Source organism: Bubalus kerabau, chromosome 23 (assembly GCF_029407905.1).
Source record: "Bubalus kerabau isolate K-KA32 ecotype Philippines breed swamp buffalo chromosome 23, PCC_UOA_SB_1v2, whole genome shotgun sequence".
In the NCBI taxonomy this organism is placed as follows: domain Eukaryota; kingdom Metazoa; phylum Chordata; class Mammalia; order Artiodactyla; family Bovidae; genus Bubalus; species Bubalus kerabau.
Genome location: NC_073646.1, coordinates 42515834 through 42522680, shown reverse-complemented (window position 1 = coordinate 42522680; position 6847 = coordinate 42515834). Strand labels below are relative to the sequence as shown.

Sequence of the window (6847 nt, the reverse complement as noted above, 5' to 3'; positions counted from 1 at the left end):
TTTAGCTAGTTAATTAAACTCGGAGGAGATAATTAAGGAAAGGCTACTGCTTGGATTGCTAATTGTTTTTGTCATTATTTCAGGGGCCGACAGCTGCCAGCTGAGTCATCCTGTTTTGTCAGCTGACGGGTCACGTGATACGGGGGTCCCCTGGGGGGCCCCCCCACTTCCAGGGGAGGGAGGCACGCAGCCGGCTACCTGGCTGCTGCCTGGAGCCCCGCCAAGCACTGCAGGCTGGTCCCGCCCCTCCTCCCTCCTCCTCCCCCCTCCTCCCTCCCCCTCCCCCTCCCCCCTCCCCCCTCCCCCCTACTCCCTCCTCCTATTGAGGTGACAGCCACCCCCACTCGGACTACTGGGCCTGGGGTCACTCCAAGGTCAGCCTGACCAAGCCGGGGGAGGAGGGCAGCCCTCCCAGCCCCGCATCCACGCCCATGGGCTGACGTGCCCGGGCAGCACCCCAGCCTTCTGCAACAGGCAGATAGAAGGGGAGACTTCCTGGGCCGGCTGGAAGTCAGCATATATTATCCCACGAGGCGGAGAAAGACTGGAGACCGTGGGAGCAGGTAGGGGGCGGGACTGTGCGCCCAGCTCTTTGACGTCCATCAGCAGGTGGAGCTGGGCTTGGAGAACTTCTCTGACTCTGCTCCAACCCTCCCAAGGGTGGAGGGCTGCCCACCCCCTGTGGCAGGCAGACCTGAGACCAGAGGAAGGGGGGCTGCTGAGACCCCCGCCGCAGTCCCCGACGAGCCGACAAAGCGCACAAGGCCGCCTGCACGCAGCACAGCGCGGGGTGTAACGCCGTCACTGGGGTCTCCACTCTCAGGGGAGCCAGGGCCCTGCTCCAGGTCGTACCGTGGACCCGCCGTGGGCCGCAGGGAGGGCAGGGGGCTCAGGAGGATGGGCTCTGAGTCCCGGGCCATGCTGCCACAGACGGGGGGCAGCCCCTTCGTTCCCTGAGCAGGTCCTGAGGGACTGTGTGACTGCGTGGTCAGGGCCAGGTCGTCATGTCCGTGGTGCCCACAGTCTGTTTGGGGCACACACGGGCAAGGGGAAGGACTGCACACGTAGCTTAGGGGGCTCGACTTGGCTATCAGAACATGCAAGGCAGAGGCTCAAACAATCCTGGTTTATTATCCCTTAGAACAAGAAGTCTCCATATAAAAGGTTCTAGATTGGCTAATTCAGGGCAAGGCAACAGCCATAGGATGTCGGCAAACACCCAGGAGCCTTCCCTGTTTCTGCCCTGCCAGTCACTGTGGGGTGAGCGTATCTTGCCTCATGGTCCCAAAGTGGCTGCTGTGGCACCGTGAGTCGCACGTCCCACCACGGCCCCCACACCCCAGGCGGCGCCCAGCAAAGACGGGAGGGCAGTGGTGTCTCACAGAATCATACGACTGTCTTAATGGGAGGTTTGCAGGGAGGCCTAGAAACGTGGGCTTTTCTCCTGATGAGCCTTCTACTTCCTTTCTGCTTTTGGCAAGAGCTTTAGCGTGGACCATGAGAACTGGCTTTCCTCCCACAGCAAAGCCCCTTCGTGGAATGCCTCATCAGCTGGGATGAAAGCTCTGTTAGCAAATCCTCAACGTCCTTCCTCTAGCTTTTGGGTTGGCTACCTTCACCTCAAACTCACCTCTCTCATAAGACTTATCAGAGGCCACAAGAAGCAGTCCGTTAACACTGATATTCTGAGTATTTTCCTAATATTTCCCCAGCTTTGATGAATCTGTGGTCTGGAAGCTAAGGCAGCACAGGTTAACAGCTGCATCTAGTTTTCCATGAGTTCATCATTACGATCACCAACTTCCCAACCAGAGCGCCGGGCCTCACTGCCCACCACCCACCGGCCCTCCCGCAGACAAGGTCCACGTCTGAGGTTCTGCTAGGGGCCACACCTCCACTCCGGGAAATAAATTCCCAGTCGTCTACAAATACCAGAAAATCTGAGTAAAATGAAAAGGGGATGATTTTCCCATACGGAGTAGGTTGAATGATGCCCCCTAAAACTTCATGTCCACCAGGAACCTCACGGTGAGACTTTATTGGAAATGGGGTCATCAGTGGGGGCCCTGATCCTTGTGAAAGGAGGCATCTGGACCCAGACCTGCACACCAGGCAGCGGCTGCAGAAAGACTGGAGTGATGCAGCCACGTGCCAGAACGCCGGGGATTGCTGGCAACACCAGAAGCTCGTGAGAGACCTGGAACAGGCCTTCCTCACAGCCTCAGAGGGAGCTGACCCACAGACACCTTGGTTCCGGAACCGGGTACTTTCTGGCTGCACCACGTGGCTTGTGGGATCTTAGTTCCCTGAGCAGGGATTGCGTCCGGGCCCTCGGCAGTGAAAGCGCAGAGTCCTAACCGCTGGACTGCCAGGGAATCCCCAAATTTCTGTTTTTCAAGTCAGCAAGTTGGTGGTGCTTTGTTTTCGCAGCCCTGGGAAATTCATACATGGTAAGAAACCCAAAGATACGGAGGTTCTGCATGTGTGCTAAGACTCTCAGTCCTGTCCGACTCTTTTGTGACCCCGTGGACTGCTGGGCTCCTGTGTCCATGGGGATTCTCCAGGCCAGAGTACTGGGGTGGGTTGCCACGCCCTCCTCCAGGGGATCTTCCCCACCCAGGGATCGAACCCTGGTCTCCGCATTGCAGGCGGGTTCTTTACCATCTGAGCCTCCCAGAGCCTCCTTTAATGGGGATGAGAATGGCCATGATTGGCTTGTACTAAGTATGACTCATTTCCTAGGGTTGGGGAGGGGGCTATCTACCCTGAGCCAAGGATACCGAGAGCCAAGGATACCGAGAGCCGTCTACCCTGGAGGGGGACATCCAGACGAAATGGAGAAGCCAGCAGGGTCTGCTCTCAGGACACACAGGGCCCTGGGAGTGAGTGGCACAGGGTACGCTGTGGGGCCTCTGGGCGGCAGCGGGTGGGAACAGGCCCCCTGTGGGGACTGGACAGTGGCCACTCAGCCCGGCTCGCAGCAGCCTGGTCAGAGCGCCGCTGGCCCTGTGATAAGAGGAGAGGTGGGGTCTGAAAGGAGGGCGGGGCGGGGGTGGTGGGCGAGGGCGGTGTCCGCACCCTCGGAGGTGGGCAGGCCAGCGCAGGCAGACGTCCCTAGCGGGCAGGTGGGGTCATAGCGAGCCACTGGCATGGGCAGCAGCCCTGACCGCTGGACAGAGTCAGGCCATGGCTGCGAGGGCCAGGCATGCGGTGGTGAATTCCCTAGCAGCTGTGCTAAAAAGGAGAGCAAGAGACAAAATCAGTCTCGTAACATACCTTATTGAACCCGCTATGTGTGAAATGTCTCCATTTCAACATGTGATCAACATAAAATGCTCTGAACGGGCGGTCCTGTCCTTCCTGTGGGCGCAGTGTGGGAAAGCCCGCCCGCCTCTCACCCTGGGGGTGAGCCTTCCCCGGGACTGGCCAAACAGCAGGTGCACGACGCCCCCTCCCCCAGGCCGTCTGAGCATCCCTCTCCCCTGGACTGGCGAGCGGGGGGCTCTGCCAGAACTCAAGGCTGCAGCCCAGCTTCTTCTGTCCCAAGGAAGCCCAGCTGCACTCAGGCTCACCCCTGCTGTTCACCTACCTGCCCACCCTCCGACCCCCAGCTCCAAGGGGCTTCCTTCCCCCGCTGCACTCCCCCGGCCGCTCAGCTTGTCCCTCACGGTACCACCAGTTCCTGCCTCTCCCCCGCTGTCCTAGAGACATTTTCCCGCTAAGACCCCCCTGTCCCCCTGTGGAGCCTCGGACCCTGACCCCAGCCCCCTACTCACAGAGAGGGGCGGGTCCATCCCGGGGGGCCAGCCCCAGAGCCAGACGCCCCCCTCCCCTCTCTCCAGCAGGTCTTCCCGCCTCAGTAAATGAGAGGAGAAATGGCCCATACGGAAGTGTCATGTTCTTAAAACCACTGATGAAGTTTCACACAGCCGTATGAGAGCGAACAGAACGGTTTTAGCTTTTTAATTTAATACAATATAATTTCAATTTGTGATGAGATAAGATGTCCTGGAGATTGCATTCCGATCGGATTCCATCCTCACGGACTTTGGGAGGTGTCAGCGGCTGCAGGTGAGATGTGTGTCGGGGGGACGTTCTTTACTAGCAGCATAATGTGCCGGCGGCCATGCCATCCGCCCTCATCAGGGTCCTGGGAGAGCCCGTCAGCACAGACTCTGGTACTCTGGGACAGGACGGCCAGGAGAGGCACCCGGGTGGCCCTGCAGAGGGCTCCCAAGCCCGCCGGCCCCCGGGCGCCCGCCTCTGCTGGAAGGCGTGGGAGGCGGCACGGGCAGGCCTGAGTCAGAGCTGTGTTCTTGGGGGTGAGCGGGACCCACAGCAGCCTCAGGGGGCGAGGAGGCCCCGTTTGCACAAGGCTGCACATGGAAAGGCAGCGTCCACAGCACACACGGGGCAGGAGGAGGGCCAGGACCCCGTGTTCCCGCCGCACCCCTCCTGAGGGGCTGGGAGCCTGTGGGCCGAGGGGGTGTCCACCCAGAGCTCACGTCCACTGCCCACACAGCGCGCTCTGGGTCCCCGGGCTCCAGAGTGCGCTGACCTGACAGCCAAGCTCTGAAGCCCCCCTTGGGGTCTTCACGAGCCCCCATGCACGAGTGTGCACGCTCCTAGGTCCACCCCTGCGTCTACCATGGGCAAGGAGACCCCTCCCAGGGCAGGGCAGGCCCCGTGGGGAGAGAAGAGCGTGGCCCACGGGCTCCGGGGAGGCCCCTCCCCTGAGCAGACCGGGCCTGACCTCTGGCGCCTTCGCACTGACTCCACCAGGAAGGGCCGCGGCCAGCCCTGGGGTCAGTGGTACAGGGGGAACTCGGGCGGGCTGGTGGAAGCCGGGTCACACCCTGCGTGTGTCCTCTAGAGGCCTGGGCAGCCCTTTCTTCCCAGGACGCCCAAGATGCTGAGAGGTGAAAACGTGCCCACGGCAGTGACCACAGAGACTTGTCTGTGGGGCGACTGTGGCTCCTGCCTGGGCCAAACCGGACAGGGCCCCTCCCCAGTGAGTCCCCAGACAGGAGGGGGGCCGGGAGGGGGCCCAGGCTCTGCTCCCCGCACCTCCCAGATGGAGGCTAAGGACACCAGAGTCCAGGCCCCGCCATGCCCGCTGTGCGAGCTGGCCATCCTCCAGGATCCACCACCTTCCCGGCAAAGGCAGCGCTGCTCACCTGACTCCTCGGCTCCCGAGACGGGCCTACTTCCCGAGGCCACGCCTGCACCCTAGCCCCCAGGGTCGGACACACCCTGCCGCCAGCCCTGCCCTGCCAAGGACGGCTCTGTTGACCCCTCCTCCTCCTGCCTCTGATCCAGGGGGGCCCTTCCCCCTTCTAGGGTGGGAGTGGAGATGGCTGGGGGATGGGCGCAGGGAGCCCGGGGCATCTGTGGGAGGGACCAGGCCAGCCTCAGCCCCATGGACATGGCTGAGGGAAGCGGGTCGGGACCAGCCAGTGGGGGTTGCGGGGGTGAAGGAGGCGGCGGGGCCCCACTGAGGTCTCCACTGTTTACAGCTACTGAGCCTCGTGTGCGTGCTCGTCCCCCACTCCTGCCCACGGGCTGTACTGGGAGGGGGTCCCCAGAGGGAGAACCTCTCTCTGACACTCCAGGGGGCCCAGGGCTCCCCAGGCTGAGTGCCCTCTGGGCCGGGAGGCGGGGCCGCCAGCCCTGAGATAGCCCAGAAACCCCAAGGCCTTGACCCCTCCCTGGCTCCGTCAGGTCCGAGCAGGGTAGGAGGGGCCGCCCACCCCCTGGGCACTCTGCCCACCTGAGCCCACGCAGCTCTCCAGCCCTGGGCAGCGCCCCCCACAAGGCAGTTCTGCGCCAGCCCGGGGCTCAGGCCAGCCCTGTCCGGGGGCCGGGGAACCCCCAGCAGCATCGCAAGCCCCTCGCTCGGTGAGAAAGCTCAAGCCCAGGAAGGGCGGCGAGTGGGCCAGGGTCACATCCCGAGGTGGGCCTCACTCATTCACTCACCCGTGTGCTCGGCTCATTTGTGTGCCAGGCGTAGTCCTGGGTTTGGGACACGGCCCAGCTCCCTCACTCAAGGACATGGAACGCCCACCTTAGGAGACACAACACCTAAAGCAGGGTGGCCTCCAAGGGCCCCACGTGGGCCAGGGCGGTGGGCAGCCGGGGGCTCAGGGAGCCTCTTTGAGGAGAGCCCTATCTTGGAGCCAGGCTTGTGGAGGACGGGGCTCCAGGCGAGGGGCGGTCAGGGCCTGCCGCACGTCTGCCCCGGTGGAGGCCGGGGCAGTGGAGGCTCCGGCGGCAGCAAAGGAAGGCGGCCAGGTGGGAGGCTCCCGGTGGGCTTGGAGTCCGGCAGACAGGAGCCCCTGCTGGGTCACTTCCCCCTTCCTCCTGTAGCCACGCTGGCCCACTCCCCACCCTGAGCTCCCCTCACACCCCGGACCCTCCACACAGCCAGGCCTTGGTTCGAGCATCGCCTCTGCCCTGAAAGTCCGTCAGTGAGGCCCCAGGCCAGCGTGTGGGCCCCATGAGGGCCCCCGGGACACAGCCGTCTCCAAACACACAGCCCAGCACCGTGTCCAGCGATGGGGCACGGCTCCTCCGGGCCACGTCTGGGAAGAGAAAGGCCATACTGAGAGCCTCCCGTATGCACAGGTGGGTCTCAAAGCCCCAGGAACCTCCCAGCACATGTGGGCATGGGTCCAGCTAAGCCTCCCGCTCAGCGCTGTGCCCACTGCACACTGCCGTGCCCACTCCTGTTGGTCTGTGGGCCCCTTGCAGTCGTTGGGGCCCCCTGGGGCGGGAACACCAGCTGAATTCTCCTCCAAGTTGGGGGGCCACAGTGAAGCCAGGCCCCACCTATATGCCTAGAGGGTGG

At 63.0% G+C, this 6847-nt stretch overlaps 1 long non-coding RNA gene across 1 annotated transcript; it reads left to right on the top strand.

The window, feature by feature from the left end:
- Positions 1–2172: 2172 nt before the first annotated feature.
- Positions 2173–4317, top strand: LOC129638037 (uncharacterized). The gene is made up of 3 exons (XR_008707669.1): positions 2173–2450; positions 2743–2896; positions 3843–4317. It is a non-coding gene; the product is annotated as an uncharacterized LOC129638037 (long non-coding RNA).
- Positions 4318–6847: the final 2530 nt, after the last annotated feature.